Source organism: Nicotiana tabacum, chromosome 13 (genome assembly GCF_000715075.1).
Source record: "Nicotiana tabacum cultivar K326 chromosome 13, ASM71507v2, whole genome shotgun sequence".
NCBI classification, from domain to species: Eukaryota; Viridiplantae; Streptophyta; class Magnoliopsida; order Solanales; family Solanaceae; genus Nicotiana; species Nicotiana tabacum.
This window is the reverse complement of record NC_134092.1, coordinates 85,019,541-85,036,141: the sequence shown is the minus strand read 5'-3', so window position 1 is coordinate 85,036,141 and position 16,601 is coordinate 85,019,541.

Sequence of the window (16,601 nt, the reverse complement as noted above, 5' to 3'; positions counted from 1 at the left end):
CACAATCTTACTTATATCGCTGCATGAGCCTTGCATTTATTTTAAAAATATTTTCCTGATTCATGCGCTTTAGCCCCCTTATCTCGCCGGGTGTGCTTCAAATGAAGTAATTTCCTTTACTACCAACACACACATAAATCCCACCTTATCTCTCCGCATACGCATCAATATCACTACCCTTATAGCGCCTCATGCGCATCTCATCACAATACAATAATCAACTCACACCACACATGCCCATATACCACAACATTGCCAAAACAACAATACCAATATCACCACAACACATAGCCCAGGGCTCAACCAAAATGTGTAAAAGAATCTCAATAACAACAAAATGAAACGGGAAATAACTCAACAATGAAAGATACTCCATAAAAACAACAACTTAAATTAAAACATACTAATAGCTCTCAATAACTGCAACTTCAATTAAATGCATAAGAATAAACTCAACATTGAAATATATGACATGTAATAACAATTTCAATTGAAGCATATAAGGGTAAACTCAATAATGAAAGATAGAACATGTAATAACAACTTCAACTAAAGCATATAAGAGTAAACTCGACAATGAAAGATAGAACATGTAATAACAACTTCAATTAAAGCATATAAGAATAATCTCAATAATGAAAGATAGAACATGTAAAAACAACTTCAATTAGAGCATACAAGAATAAACTTGACAATGAAAGATAGAACAAATAATAACAACTGCAATTAAATGGTTATAAGTAACCTAAGAGTCTAAATCGGTCAATTTTCATACATAAGCCTGTGTACACACTCATCACCTCTTGTACACGCCTTCCACATAATTCAAATAGTATAATTAAACTCAATCCTTCGAGGTGGTTCTTCCACACAAAGTTAGGCAAGATACTTACCTCAACTAGGCCAAATCAACACTAAAAAATGGCTTTCCCTTTAAAATTCACCTCGGCACGGCTCAAATCAAACCAAAAAGACTTAATATCATCAAACAATACAAGAGAAACCAATTTCGATAATTAAAGTTAAGATCTTTACACAATTACTCAAAAGTCAACAAAAGTCAATCCCGGGACCGTCCGGTCAAAACTCGAGTCCAAGGTAGATCTCGACTACTCATAAACCTTAGAGTCCATATATGTATTTTATTTTCAAATCCGAGTCCAATTCGACTCTCAAATCTCAAATATTTATTTTTCAAAATATAGACAAAATCCTCCAAATATTCTCTTAGATTCTCATAATTTAGATGTTAAATCTCATAAATTATCATGTAATATAATTAAAATTTGATCAAAATCACTTATCCAATGGATGTATGTAAAAATCCCTCCTCAAATTCGCCTCCTACCGAGTCTAGGGTTCTAAAATATGAAAGCTAAGTCCCGTTTTCCAGCCCTTTTGTTCAAATGCAAAATTCGCAAATGCGACTGTTGCAAGCCCTTGCAAATGCGAACAACACCTCACAAATGCGGTTCTTGACAGCCTAGGGAAATGTCGCAAATGTAACACTGACTTCGTAATGCAACACTGACTTCGCAAATGCAAAGTCTGTCCCTTCCGCAAATGCGATCAAATGGTCGCAATTGCGACCTACCTAGCCCAAGCCTGATCTTCGCAATTGTGAGTAAGGCATCCCGTTTGCGATACCTGAGCCCTCGTTGCCTACTTCGCAATTGCAATGCTGGTACTCACAATTGCGATAACTGGAGCACCAACACACTAGCTATCTGAAATCAGCTCAAACCATTGCGAAACACGTTCGAAACTCACCTGAGCCCTCAGAGCTCCAAATCAAACTTCCACACAAGTCTAAAAATATCATACGAACACGCTCGCACGATTAAAACACCAAAATAAAATTCGGAACCATGAATCAGATATCAAAATACATGAAAGTCAAAAGAAAACTCAAGAATCTCTAGAATCACAACCAAGCATCTGATTCCTATCAAATCGACTCGGAATGATATCAAATTTTGCAAATAAATTCCAAATGACAAAACAGATCTATTTCAACTCCCAAAATCAAATCCGAACCCGATAGCCATAAAGTCAACCTACGGTCAAACCTAAGGAATATCTAAACCTTCAAATTTCCAACTTTCGGCAAAACAAGTCAAATTAATATAGGGACCTCCGAATTCATTTTCGGGCATACATGTAAGTACAAAATCACAATACAAACCTATTAGAGCCATCAAAATACAGTTCCAGGGTCGTTTTTATAAAAGTCAAAACTAGGTCAACATTTACAACTTAAGTTTTTAAACCAAGAACCAAAGGATCCGAATCATTCCAAAACTTTTCCGAAATGAAACTAACTATCCCCGCAAGACATAAAACCTCAAATACACATACGAGAAGCTTCAAAAGGGGAAACGAGGCTCAGATACATAAAATAACCGGTCGGGTCGTTATATATATATTAAAATAAAGTACAACATGATTCAATACTAATCATGTTATACCAATGTACAGTATACCAAGAATATTAAGAATACCATAATTCAACACTAATAATGGTATATCAATGTATAGTATACCATTTTACATACTCAAACAAAGTATACCATGATTCAACACTAATCATGATATATCAATATGTAGTATACCAAGAATATTGGGAATACCATTTAACATAAACAAAGTACATGTTAAATGATGGTATACTATATTGAAAGAGTATACAATATACCAAGATTTATTGTGAATATTATGTACATAGTCAAACAAAATATACCATAGTTCAACTGTAATCATGATATACTATAGTACAATATATCTCTTTCTTTTCCTTATTTATTTTCTTTATTCACTTATTTTTATGTCTTTTCACTTTTTTTTAATTTTGTGATTATTTTTTCACTTACATTTTATTTTTAATAAGATAGTAAACTCTTTTTTCATTTTTTGTTTTTTTACCTTTTTGATAGTTATTTATTTTATATTTTTTACACTTTTTTGTTCTTTCTACTAATAATCCCTTACTCTTTTTTAAATAGAATATTTTAAGCATCTAACATTTTTTAAAGTGGAGCTATTACATACTATTTTTTGTATTTGATCACTTTTCTTTGATAAGTGCATTTCACGCACAAATCACAAATTGATATGTGTCTCAACACAAAAAAACTTAAAAACTTTTTGAAAACTCAAAAAACTATCAAAAGGAATTCATATTCTTCTTTTGCCCATATATTCTTCTTCGCCGTCTTGGAATTAGTTCTTGTGCAAAATAGATGTTAGATGGACTGATTTTGTAACGAGAAAAAATAGACCTATAGAAAAATATTTTTTATTGACCCAAAAGAAAATTTGGGACAAGGAGTGAATAAGCAAGCCAATTGATGCCTTTCTTGAATTCCCTGATGTAAAAATTTCGCCTTTTGTTAAAACTTCAGTTATTATTTTTTTCTAAAAACATTTTAAGTGGGTGAAGTAGTAGTTAGAGTGGGTCATCTTGCTGAATTTGACCGAAGTTTTTTCCCCCAAAAATGGAGTTTGAAGTGGGTTTTCTTGAATTCGCTGAATTTGGTTGAAGCTTTTGTGACGATCCGATAGGTCGTTTTGAGCATTAGCCTTTATTTTTATGTTTCGAGATCTTCCATAGCTTCATTTAATATTTTTTTTTGCATGCACGGTATTTGTCATTTTTTGGAAAGCGTTTATGTAAAAATTTGAAGAAAAAAAAAAGTGATTTTTGACTTAAAATGAGGCTAGAGTTGACCATGGTCATATTTTGGGTAAACGACCTCAGATCGGTATTTTGACGATTCCGGTAGGTTCGTATGATATTTTTAAACTTGTACGCATATTTGGTTGGGGTCCGAGGTGACCTGATCGCATTTCAGCACATTATGTAAAAAATTTTGAAAATAAGTTTTAAAGTTAAAATTCTTGAGTTTTGATGATCGATTCATGTTATTAGATGTTTTGAGGTAGCGAGCAAGTTTGTAGGATATTATTACACTTGTGTGCATGTTCGGTTCGGAGCCTGTGGGGCTCGGGTGAATTTCGGGTGTGTATCGGATGAATTTGGATGGTTTGAGGATTGCTGGTGGATTTCTGTGCTGGCGTTCAGTTGCAGATCTCGCATTTGCGAGGTCTGGCTTGTATTTGTGAGCCTCGCTTTTGCAATCAAGAGATCGCATTTGCCAATATAGGCTGAGGGCTAGGTCTTCGCATTTGGGAAGAGTAAGTCACTTTTGCAACTGTAGCATCGTATTTGCGATGAAGAGAGGTGTTGAGCTTATTTTGAATTGTTTGATCGATATTTGGCTAGATTTATTTTGTTTGGAGGCTCGTTCAAAAGGAAAAGTCGCGGTTGAGTATTGATTTGGTTGCGGAAAGAGGTAAGTATCGTGTCCAACTTTGACTTGAGTCAATTAGGACTTGTTGGTTTATTTGTTTCGTGAATTCTGTGTAGGGACGTCGTATATACGAGGTGACGATAGCATATCCGTTGTCATGGGACAAATCATGCGGGTTAGGCTATTTACCTTTACGTCGTTATTTATTCCATGTTATATTTCGTTACATGCCTTAGATCCTACATGCTCTTACTTGTTATCCATGCCTTACTTGTTATCTGTTATTTAGTTGCTACTTGTTTCAATTTATTCATTCCTCACTCAATACCTACTTACCTTCTATATGTTCATACATGTATTATTTGTATATCTCCATCCATTGTCTCATGGTTTTACTTGTTCTTATTGTCTTTGCATTACTTGTTGCCCTTTATTACATTATTCCAATTATGTGAGTCATTTAGCTATTCTTGAAATGAGGAGTTGTCAAGGTTTGTGAATGCAAGGTGTTAGTTATTCTTTGTTTGTCTGGTGGTTCCTTGATGTTATGTACGCTTTATTACCTTTGTGTTGAGATTACGTTTTTGGTAGCGTTGAGTTTTTTATGTTTATGAGTTGACACAGGGAATGGGTCGTGCGCCGCAACAATATTAAAATGAAATGATATTGGGAACGGGTTGAACGTTGCAACAAATATTAATATGATATTAGGATCGGGTTGCACGCCGCAATAAATATTTTAAAATAATATTGGTATCGGGTTACACGCCGTAACAGATATTATGATAAATGTTGGGATCGGGTTGCGTGCCGCAACAAAGTATGATGTGTTGTAGCCAACTGTAGTTGTAGTGTTTTAATTCGATACTGTGATATGAGGTTTCAGATGATGTTATTCTGGGGCCCTCTGTTAGTTGACCTTCGGTTCCGTTTCTATGAGTTTACTGCTTTCTCTATATTTCTGTATTCCGTTATTATCATTCATCCAGGTTTTTAATGATTGTCCTGTCATAACCTCGTCACTACTTCATCGAGTATAGACTTGACATTTACAGAGTACATGGGGTTGGTTGTACTCATAGTACACTTTTACACTTCTTGTGTAGATCCCGGTATTGATCCTAGCGGTACGTAGAGGAGTTCGCTCGGATCTTACTTGCCTAGGAGACATGAGGTAGAGCTGCTGACATTCACAGTCCCTGAAGTACCCTTCTACGTTATTTCCATTATTTATTTTGCTTCAAACAAATGTATTTCATTTAGACCTTATTTGTAGTATTCTAATTGTTCATGTACCTGTGACTCCGAATTTCTGGGATATGTTTAGACTGTGCATGATTTTATTTATCATATGTATTTCAGAGTATTTAAATTTTAAATTATAATTTTTTTGCTTTTAAATTGTTAAAATTGGTTAAATCTATGGTTAATGTTGGCTTGCCTAGCAAGTGGATGTTAGTCACCATCAAGGTCCCACAGTTGGGATTACAGGTTGTGATATTTGGTATCAGAGTGCTAGGTTGCCTAGGTCTCACGAGTCATGAACAAGCTTAGTAGAGTCTGGAGGATCAGTACAAAGACGTCTGTACTTATCTTCAAGAGGCTATAAGGCTTTAGGAAAACTTTCGCTTCTTTCTTTCTCTGTCGTGCGATTTTATTCTATCTTTGAAGTTTGAATCATTCTATCGCTGAACTTTGAATCATTCTATTATTGTTCTCTCACAGATTGTGAAGACACGCACAACATCCACAGTCGAGCATGAGCCGGAGCCCTAAGTTGCAGCCACTACTAGGGGTAGGGACCATTGTCGAGGTCGAGCCAGAGGCATAGGTAGAGGCATAGGTAGAGCTCAGCCTAGAGCCCGTACCATAGCACCTATCGTAGAGCCTCAGATCGATCAGGAGGAGGAGGTCCCTGTTCTGATCGTGCCAGTTGGACCAGCTCAGGTCCCAGAAGGGGTTTATTGCCACCCCCGTACTTCAGGATGCCCTAGTCCGCGTAGTGCGCCTTATGGAAAGTGTGGCAAGGCCACTGCATTTCCTGTAGCACTAGCCGTCTCTTATGCTGGGGGAGGAGCCCATACTCCCACTACTCACACTCCGGAGCAGATGGCTCCCATATACCAAAATTTGGCAGTTCCAGCTGTTGGAGTAGTTCAGCCCGTTATTGCTACACAACCCGAGGAGACACCTGATATGTCGTCGGAGGGGTTGAAGAGGTTGGATAAGTTCATCAAGCTCTTTCCTATTCATTTTGGTGGTACATCTTCCGAAGACCCACAAGATTACTTGGATCATTTTCACGAGGTGTTGCGCAACATGGGTATTGTGGAGTCTAATGGAGTCGACTTCGCAGTGTTATAGATGACCGATTTTGCCAAGAGATGGTAGCAGAACTATATTCGAGGCAGACCGACAGGTTCACCTCCACTCACTTGGGATCAGTTCTCGCAGCTATTCTTGGAGAAGTTCCTCCATTTTACTTTGAGAGAGGACTGCCATAGCCAGTTTGATCGCCTCTAGCAGGGTAGCATGACTATTACCCAGTACGAGACCATATTTGTGGACCTCTCTCGCCATGCAGTTGTCTTGGTCCTTACTGAGAGGGAGAGGGTGAGGAGATTTATCGATGGCCTTACTTATGGTATCAGGTTGCAGATGGCCAGAGAGACTGAGGATGATATTTCTTTCAACCGGGTTTTTGAGATTGCTAGATGGATCGAGAGGATTCGTAGTCAGTCCAGAGAGGCAGCATCAGAGAAGAGACCTCGTCATTTTCATGGTTTTAGTGGTGCCTCGTCTGGAGGCAAGGGTTCATTTGGTAAGGGCCATCCTACCAGGCCCGTTCAGTCAGTGCTTCAGGTAGCACACAGTGCTTCGGGCAGTCATGGTTTTTATGGGTCTCATCCCGAGATGCCAATATTCAAAACACCTTCAACTCCTATTAGTGCACCCCTACTATAGAGTTACTACGGTGGTCATTCGGCTCATTAGGGATTATCTCAGACTCGGCAAGTTACGCCAGCTGAGGGGTTGCTTTGAGTGAGGCGACATAGGTCATATCAGGAGGTACTCTCCTAGATTGAGGAGTAGACCACAACAGGGTAGTCGTGCCATAATTCTGGCACCGGTGTCTCCACCACCCGCTTAGCCTGCTATAGGCAAGGGTCAGACAACTAGAGATGGTGGTCAGACCGTTAGAGGTAGAGGCCAGCCAGTTAGAGATTGTCCGAGGGGTGGAGGTCAGAGTGGTGGGGCTCAGCCCTATTTCTATGCATTCCCAGCTAGACCTGAGGCAGAGTCGTCGGATGCATTCATCACAGGTATTATTCTAGCTTGCCATATAGATATATGAGTTTTATTTGATTTGGGTTCCACTTATTCATATGTGTCATCCTATTTTGTTTTATATTAGATATATCTCGTGATTCCTTGAGTTCTCTTGTTTATGTGTATATGCTTGATGGGGATTCTATTGTGGTAGACCAGGTATATCATTCATTTTTGGTCACTATCGGGAGCTTTGTGACTAGGGTAGACATTCTATTACTTGATATGATGGATTTTGACGTGATCTTGGGCATGGATTGATTGTTACCTTATCATGTTATTTTGGATTGTCACACCAAGACTGTGATATTAGCCATGCCGAAGTTGCTTCGATTAGAGTAAAGGGGGACTCATATCCATTCTACTTGTAGAGTTATTTCATATCTGAAGGCTCGGCGTATGGTCGAGAAGGGGTGTCTAGCGCATTTTGCCTACATCCGTGATCCCAGTATGGAGGTTCATTCCATGGATTCAGTTCCATTTTTGCATGAGTTCCTAGAGGTATTTCATACAAATTTGTCGGGGATGCCACCCGACAGAGATATCGACTTTTGCATAGACTTGGTTCCGGGCACTTAGCCCATTTCTACCCTACCGTACCATATGGCCCCAGTTGAGTTGAAAGATTTGAATGGTCAGTTGCGAGATTTGCTTGATAAGGGATTCATTAGACCGAGTGTCTCACCTTGGGATGCACCGGTGTTGTTTGTGAAGAAGAAAGATGGCTCTATAAGGATGTGTATTGACTACACGCAGCTAAAAAACGTCACCATCAAGAATAAGTATGCGTTGTCGTGGATTGATGACTTATTTGACTAGCTTCAGGGTGACAATGTGTTTTCAAAGATTTATTTGAGATCTGGCTACCATCAGTTGATGATTACGACATCAGATGTCCCTAAGACAGCTTTTCGGACTCAGTATGGTCACTACGAGTTTTTGGTGATGTCATTTGACTGGATATCTTGGTATACTCCCGTAGTTGAGAGGAGCATGATAATCATCTTCGGATTGTACTTTAGAATTTGAGGGATTATTAGTTATATACCAAGTTTTCAAACTGTGAGTTCTGGTTGGACTCCGTTGCCTTTTTGGGACATGTTGTATCTTTCGAGGGCATTAAGGTGGATTCTAAGAAAATTGAGGTAGTTTAGAACTGGCCTAGACCTACTTCAGCTACAGAGATTCAGAGCTTCTTGGTTTTGGCTGGTTATTATCCCCGGTTCGTGGAGGGATTTTCGTCTATTTCAGCCCCATTGACCAAGTTGACCCAGAAGGGTGCTCTTTTTCAGATGGTCCGACGAGTGTAAGTTGAGCTTTCAGAAGCTCAAGACTGCATTAACTACAGCCCCAGTGTTGGTGTTGCCCAAAGGTTCAGGATCTTACACCGTGTATTGTGATACATCGTGTATTTTACTTGGTACGGTATTGATGCAGGATGGTAGGGTGATTGCCTGCGCATCTCGATAGTTGAAGGTTCATGAGAAGAATTACCCTATGCATGACTTAGAGTTGGCAGCCATTGTTCATGCACTGAAGATTTGGATGCACTATCTATACGACGTTCCATGTGAGGTCTATACCGACCATCGGTGTCTCCAACATCTGTTCAAAAAGAAAGACCTTAATTTGCAACAGCACAGATGGTTAGAGTTGTGGAAAAACAAAGATAACACCATATTATAGCATCCGGGGAAGGCCAATGTAGTGGCCGGTGCATTGAGTAGGACGAATGAGAGCTTGGGCAGTTTGGCATACTTACCGATAGTGGAATGACCACTAGCTATGGATGCTCAGGTTTTGGCCAACTGATTTGTGAGATTGGATATTTTGAAGCCTAGCCGGGTTCTTGCTTGTGTTGTGGCACATTCATCATTGTTAGAGCGTATCAAGGCACGCCAGTTTGATGATCTTCACGTGTTGGTGTTGAAGGACATGCTGAAGTGGGGTGGTGCTAAGGAGGTTGTGATTGGAGATGATGGTGTTATGTGGCTTCAAGTCTGGCTTTGTGTTCCAAATATTGATGGGTTTAGAGAGTTGATCCTTGAGGAGGCTCACAGTTCGCGCTAGTCCATTCACCCAACTATCACGAAGATGAACCGTGACTTGAAACAACACTATTGGTTGTGAAAGATGAAGAATGATATTGTTTCTTATGTCTCTCGATGTTTGAATTGTCAATAGGTGAAGTATGAGCATCAGAAATCGGGTGGGTTGACTTAGAGATTGGAAATACCAGAGTGGAAGTGTGAGCGCATCATAATGGATTTTGTGGTAGTCTTACCACATGCCTTGAGGAAATATGACACAGTCTGGATTATTATGGACCAGTTGACTAAGTCCGCATACTTCATTCCGGTGATGACTTCCTATTATTCAAAGCAGTCGGCTCAGATTTACATCCGAGAGATTATCCACCTACACGACATGCTCATTTTCATCATTTCTAACCGAGGCACGCAGTTCACATTGCATTTTTGGTCGGCCATGCAGCGTGAGTTGGGTACGTGGGTCGAGCTGACTACCGCATTTCATCCTCAGATGGATGAACAATATGAGCGCACTATTTTGATCTTCAAGGGCATATTACATGCCTGTGTTATTGATTTTGGAGGTTCATGGGATCCTTTTCTACCACTCGTAGGTTCGCCAACAACAGCAGCTATCAGTCGAGCATCCAGATGGCTCCGTACTAGGTCTTATATGGGAGGCAATGTCATTCGCCGATTGGTTGGTTTGAGCCCGGAGAGGCTAGATTGTTGGGCGCTGATTTGGTCCGTGATGCTATGGAGAGGGTTAAGGTGATTCAGGAATGACTTCCTACACACTCTGTCCAGGCAGAAGAGTTATGCAGGCCAGAAGGTCCGAGATGTGGCTTACATGGTGGGTGAGAAGGTTCTTCTTTGGGTGTTACCTATTAAGGGCGTGATGCGGTTTGGGAAGAAGGACAGGCTAAGCCTGAGGTTTATTGGGTCATTTGAGATTTTGGATAGAGTTGGGGAGGTTGCATATAAGCTACATTGCCTCCTAGCCTAGCAGGGGTACATCCGGTATTTCACATTTTCATACTTCATAAGTACTATGAGGACAACTCACATGTTTTGGACTTCAGCACGGTGCAACTTGATGAAAATCAGACATATGAGGAAGAGCCGGTGGCTATTCTAGACCGGTTGGTTCGTAAGTTGAGATCCGAGAGTTTTTTCTTCTGTGAAAGTGCAATGGAGGGGTCATCCGATTGAGGAGGATTCTTGGGAGTCCGAGTCTGATATGTGTAGTAGTTACCCCTACCTTTTTACCAGTCCAAGTACTTTTCTATGTCCGTTCGAGGACGAACGTTTCTTTTAGAGGTGGAGAATGTGACGACTCGATAGGTCATTTTGAATATTAGCCTTTATTTTGTGTTCGGAGACCTCCCGTAGCTTCATTTAGTGTTTCTTGATTTATGTGCGTGGTCCGTGACATTTTTCGAAAAGCCTTTATGTGAAAGATTGAAGAAAATGTGATTTTTGACATAAAATGAGGCTAGAGTTGACAAGGGTCATTATTTTGGGTAAACGACCTCAGATCGGTATTTTGACAATTCCGGTAGGTTTGTATATTTGGATTTGTACGCATGTTTGGTTGGGGTCCGGGGTGACCCGGTCGCATTTCAGCGCGTTATATGTAAAATTGTGAAAATGAGTTTTAAAGTTGAAGTTCTTGAGTTTCGATGATCGATTCGTGTTATTTGATGTTATTTTGATAATTTGAGACAGGGAGAAAGTTTTTAGGATGTTATTAAATTTGTTTGCATGTTCGGTTTAGAGACCAAGGGGCTCGGGTGAGTTTCGGGTGTGTATCAGATGAGTTTGGATGGTTTGAGGATTGCTGGTGCATTTCAGTGCTGGTGTTCAGTTGCAAATCTCGCATTTGCGAGGTCTGGCTCGCATTTCCAAGCCTCGCTTTTGCAATCAAGAGATCGCATTTGCGAGCATTGGATGGGGGCTAGGTCATCGCATTTGCAAAGAGTAAGTCGCTTTTGCGAAGTCCACTGTTTTTGCTTTTGCGACTGTAGCATTGCATTTGCAATGAAGAGTGGTGTTGAGCAGCTTCATATTTACGAAGCTTGGATCATATATACGAAAGGTGTGTTCTTCGCAAATGTGAAGGTTTGGTTGCATTTGCAACTCATGTGCATCTAATGCACTGTTCACATTTGTGACCAGTATCTCGCATTTGCGGACATTGCACTTGCAAACTAGACTTCGCAAATGCCACATCTTCAGTTGGGTAAAAGAGGGAAAAATCTGGAGTTAGCTCATTTTACACCATTTCTCAATGCCAAACACTCTAGAGGTGATTTCTGAAGAACATTACCTTTCCAAATTAGGGGTTTTGGGTAGAATTTAGGGATTTTGTAAAATTGGGATTTAGATTTTAATTTGAGGTCGAATTTCGAAACAAATCACATAACCGGGCTCGGGGGTGAATAGGTAATCAGTTTTTGGTCCGGATCTTTGGTTTTGATCAAGCGGGCTAGGGTTGACTTTTTCAATTTAGCTAAAGATTGAACCTTTTTCATTCGTGTGTAGTTTCTAAAGCTTATTTTGAATTGTTTGAACGATATTTGGCTAGATTTGGTTGGTTTGGAGTCTTTTTCGAAAGGAAAGGTCGTGGTTGAGTATTGATTTGGTTGTGTAAAGAGGTAAGTGTCATGTCTAACTTTGGCTGAAGGGAATTAGGACTTGTTGGTCTATTTGTTATGTGAATTACGTGTGGGGACATAATATATGTGAGGTGATGAGTGCATATGCGTTGTCATGGGCAAAAATCATGCAGGTTGGACAATTTACCTTTATGTTGTTATATATTCCATGTTATATTTCGTTATATGCCTTAATTGCTACATGTCCTAACTTGTTATCCATGCCTTACTTATTATCTGTTATTTAGTTGCTACTTGTTTCAATTTATTCATTCCTCACTCAATACCTACTTACCTTCTATATGTTCCTACCTGTATTATTTGTATATCTCCATTGTCTCATGTTTTTACTTGTTCTTATTCTCTTTGCATTACTTGTTGCCCTTTATTATGTTATTCCAATTATGTGAGTCATTTAGCTATTCTTGAAATGATGAGTTATCAAGGTTTGTAAATACGGGGTGTTAGTTATTCTCCGTTTGTACTGGTGGTTCCTTTTTGTTCTGTATGCTTTATTCCCTTTGTGTTGATATTACGTTTTTGGTAGCATTGAGTTGTTTATGTTTATGAGTTAACATTAGTAATGGGTTGCGCACCGCAAAAGTATTGAAATAATATGATATTGGGAATGGGTTGCACGCCGCAGTTATTAATATGATATTGGAATCGGGTTTCACGCCGAAAAAAATATTGTGAAATGATATTGGGATCGGGTTGCACGTTGTAACAGATATTGTGATAAATCTTAGGATTGGGTTGGGCGTCGCAGTAGAGTATGATGTGTTGTAGCAGTATGTAGTTGTAGTGTTTTAATTCGATACGGTGATATGAGGTTTGAGATGATGCTATTCCGCGGCCCTCTGTTAGTTGACATTCGGGTCTGTTTCTATGAGTTTACTGCTTTATTTATATTTCTGTATTCCGTTATTATCATTCGTACATGTTTTATTGTGAGTGTCATATCATAGCCTCATCACTACTTCGTCGAGGTTAGGCTCGATACTTATATAGTACATGGGGTTGGTGGTACCATACTAGACTTCTGCACTTCTTGTGCAGATCCCGGTGTTGGTCCCAGCGGTGCATAGTGGAGTTCGCTCACATCTTACTTGCCCAAGAGACCTGAGGCATAGTTGCTGACGTTCGCAGTCCCTAAAGTCCCCTTCTACCTTATTCACACTATTATTTTTCTTCAAAATGATGTACTTCATTCACACCTTATTTGTAGTATTTTAGTCGGCTTGCCGAGAAAGTGGATTTTAGGTGTCATCACGGCCCCACAGTTGGAATTTCTGGTCGAGATAGGTTTCTACCCAATTTTTCGATTAGAAATCAAGGTTGAAGTGAGTCATTTTTTCTGAAACATATGGATTCACTAGTAAGAGAATTTGGGGAGAAAAAAGTGTAGGTGGGGTGTTGGAAGAGAAAAGTTGTAAAAACTTTCAAGGGATATTTTATTATCCTGATGATATTATTCGTGGTGGAAGTGGGATATATTTCCAGACGCGTAAAACGTTGAATTTGAAGGGGAAGGGATCTGGGCATATGAGAGAAGAAATTTGGTGCACGGATGTTTATTTTATATTTTAGTAACTGTCACGACCCGAAATCCCAAACTCGGGGTCGTGACGGTGCCTAACGTCCACTCGCTAGGCAAGCCAATATTAGTTACACAACTATTCATTTTAACAATTTAAAATGCAGATTTAGTAAGAAGGTAAAGCTGGAAAACACCGAAATATATAATTAACTCCAAACACGTTGTCTAGTCTAATCCCGGAATCAGGTATCACAAGTACATGTGATGATAAAAGTACTACAATCAAGGGCCGAAATAAAATACAAGTATTTCAATGAAATAAACAGTACAAAAGATAAGAAGGGGACTTCAGGGTCTACGAACGCCGTGTTGCTCTACCTCAAGTCTCCGAGTAATGATAGTCCGATCAAGCCTCCACTATATGCCGCTAGGACCAACACTAGAATCCGCACAAGAATTGAAGAAGTGTAGTATGAGTACAACCAACCTTATGTACTCCATAAGTACCGAGCTTAACCTCGAGGAAGTAGTGACGAGTCTATAACAAGACACTCACTATAAACCTGTACGGGTTTAAGTGACAACAATAGCAGAATAGAGAAACAAGAATTAACATAAAAACTGTAACGTAAGATACGTAACAGAGGTCCCCAGAATGTTATATGTTGACACTTAATTTTGACCCTATGTATTTAAAAATTAACTTCTGTAGGCTTCCTAATCAAAAAAAAGGATAAAACATAATCTTTTGCACATTTTTTAGCTTTAATGCTATTTATTGAGAATTATCCATATTTTCACAAAATATAGGAATTTTTATCATTTTTTTGCAATTAGTTAAAATGTCACGACCCCAGTTTTCCTCCGTAGGATGCCGTGATAGCACCTTGTCTCTACGACTAGGTAAGCCTAACAGTCAGTAATAACTTGGCGGAAATAATTAACAAAATACTAAAACAAGGCTGAATAACTCATGTAAACTCCGAAAACAGAATCAACAACAATATACTCCCCAAGACCGGTGGAACTGAGTCATAAGTTTTATAGAGTAAAACTAGAGTATCTACTACATCACTGTCTGAAAGAAAATACGATAGGAAATAAGGGTAAAGAAAGGTGACAACAAGGCCTGCGGACGCCGAGCAGGCATGCCTTGAATTCTCCATAAAGCCGCTAAGAGATGATTACTAATGACCGACACGAGTAGATGTACCTGGATTTGCACAAAAAGATGTGCAGAAGTGTAGTATGAGTACACCACAATGGTACCCAGTAAGTATCAAGCCTAACCTCAGTAGAGTAGTGACGAGGCCAGGTCAAGACACCTACTATGATATAAATAAACAGTATGAAATGTAATAAGGATAAATAATGAAAAGCGGAGAAATAATTGATACGAAACATTTAACAACATGAACTAATACCAAAATGGTGAGCACAGAACTAACATAAGGAAATCAGTCAAGAAAACCACAATGATCATATACGGACAATTACTAACAAAAACAAGGAAGAACAAAACAACAAGAAGTGTGCCCACCAAACTCTTTGCAACATGAGATAAACAACAAGAATCACAACGAGGTACCGTCTCGTGTACAATAAGAATCATCACCGAGGTACCGTCTCGTGTATATATATCAAGAATCACAACCGAGGTACTACCTCGTATGCACAATTCACAATCTCAATCACAATCTTTCTTTATACCGCCGCGTGAGCCTTACATTTGAAATAGGTTTTTAAAACAGTTTTCCCGAAATAGCTACACGCACTTTAGCCTACCTTATGACGCTGCGTGGCTTCACGTATTTCCCCTACAAGTATCAAGCACATAAGTCCCACCTTATACTGCCGCATGTACATTAACCCCAAGCCTTATACCGCCGCATGTGCATCAATATCACACCAGAATCACAATTCGCACCACAAGTGCCCATATATTACAACTTGCCAATAATCAATAATATCAATGTTTCCAAAACAATAGCCCATGGCTCCACCACAACGGGTACAAGAATATCAACAACAACAATGAATGTAAAATGCTCAACAAGGAAGATGTTTCAACAATAACAATTTCGCCTCAACGTGATAACGACTTTTACAACTTCAACACCAATAACTTAACAGTGAGATAATCTATAACTACGATATTAAATAAGAATAACTCATAATGGAAGGGATAACGTATAACAATGACTTCAAATAATGGGAATAAACAAGGAAAGGATAACATGAACAATAACTTCAAGTAATGATAATCAACAATGAAGGAGATAACATAAACAATAACTTCAAATAATGAGAATTAACAATGAAGAGATAGCATGTAACAATAAAAGAGGCAACAAGTTCAATTAAATCATGAGAGCAATTTATCAAGTAGGATGTAGAACACGTGTTAAACAAGTCAATTAAGGCATGTAAAGATAGACCAATACAATTTAGGATAGATTGGCTATGAGAATTTAGAACATGATATGGCATTTCAATTAAAGCATGGAAATAGTCTAAGTAGCCTAAACCGGTCAAATACCACGTACAACCCGTATACTCACTCGTCACCTTGTGTACGCGACTTTCACATATCACACATGAGTCAATCAATACCAATCCTAAGGGGTAGTTTTCCCCACGCAATGTAAGGCAAGATACTTACCTCAACTAGGCCTTTTCAACACTCGGAAATAGCTTTTCCTCTAAAATTCGCCTCCACATGGCTCAAATCTAA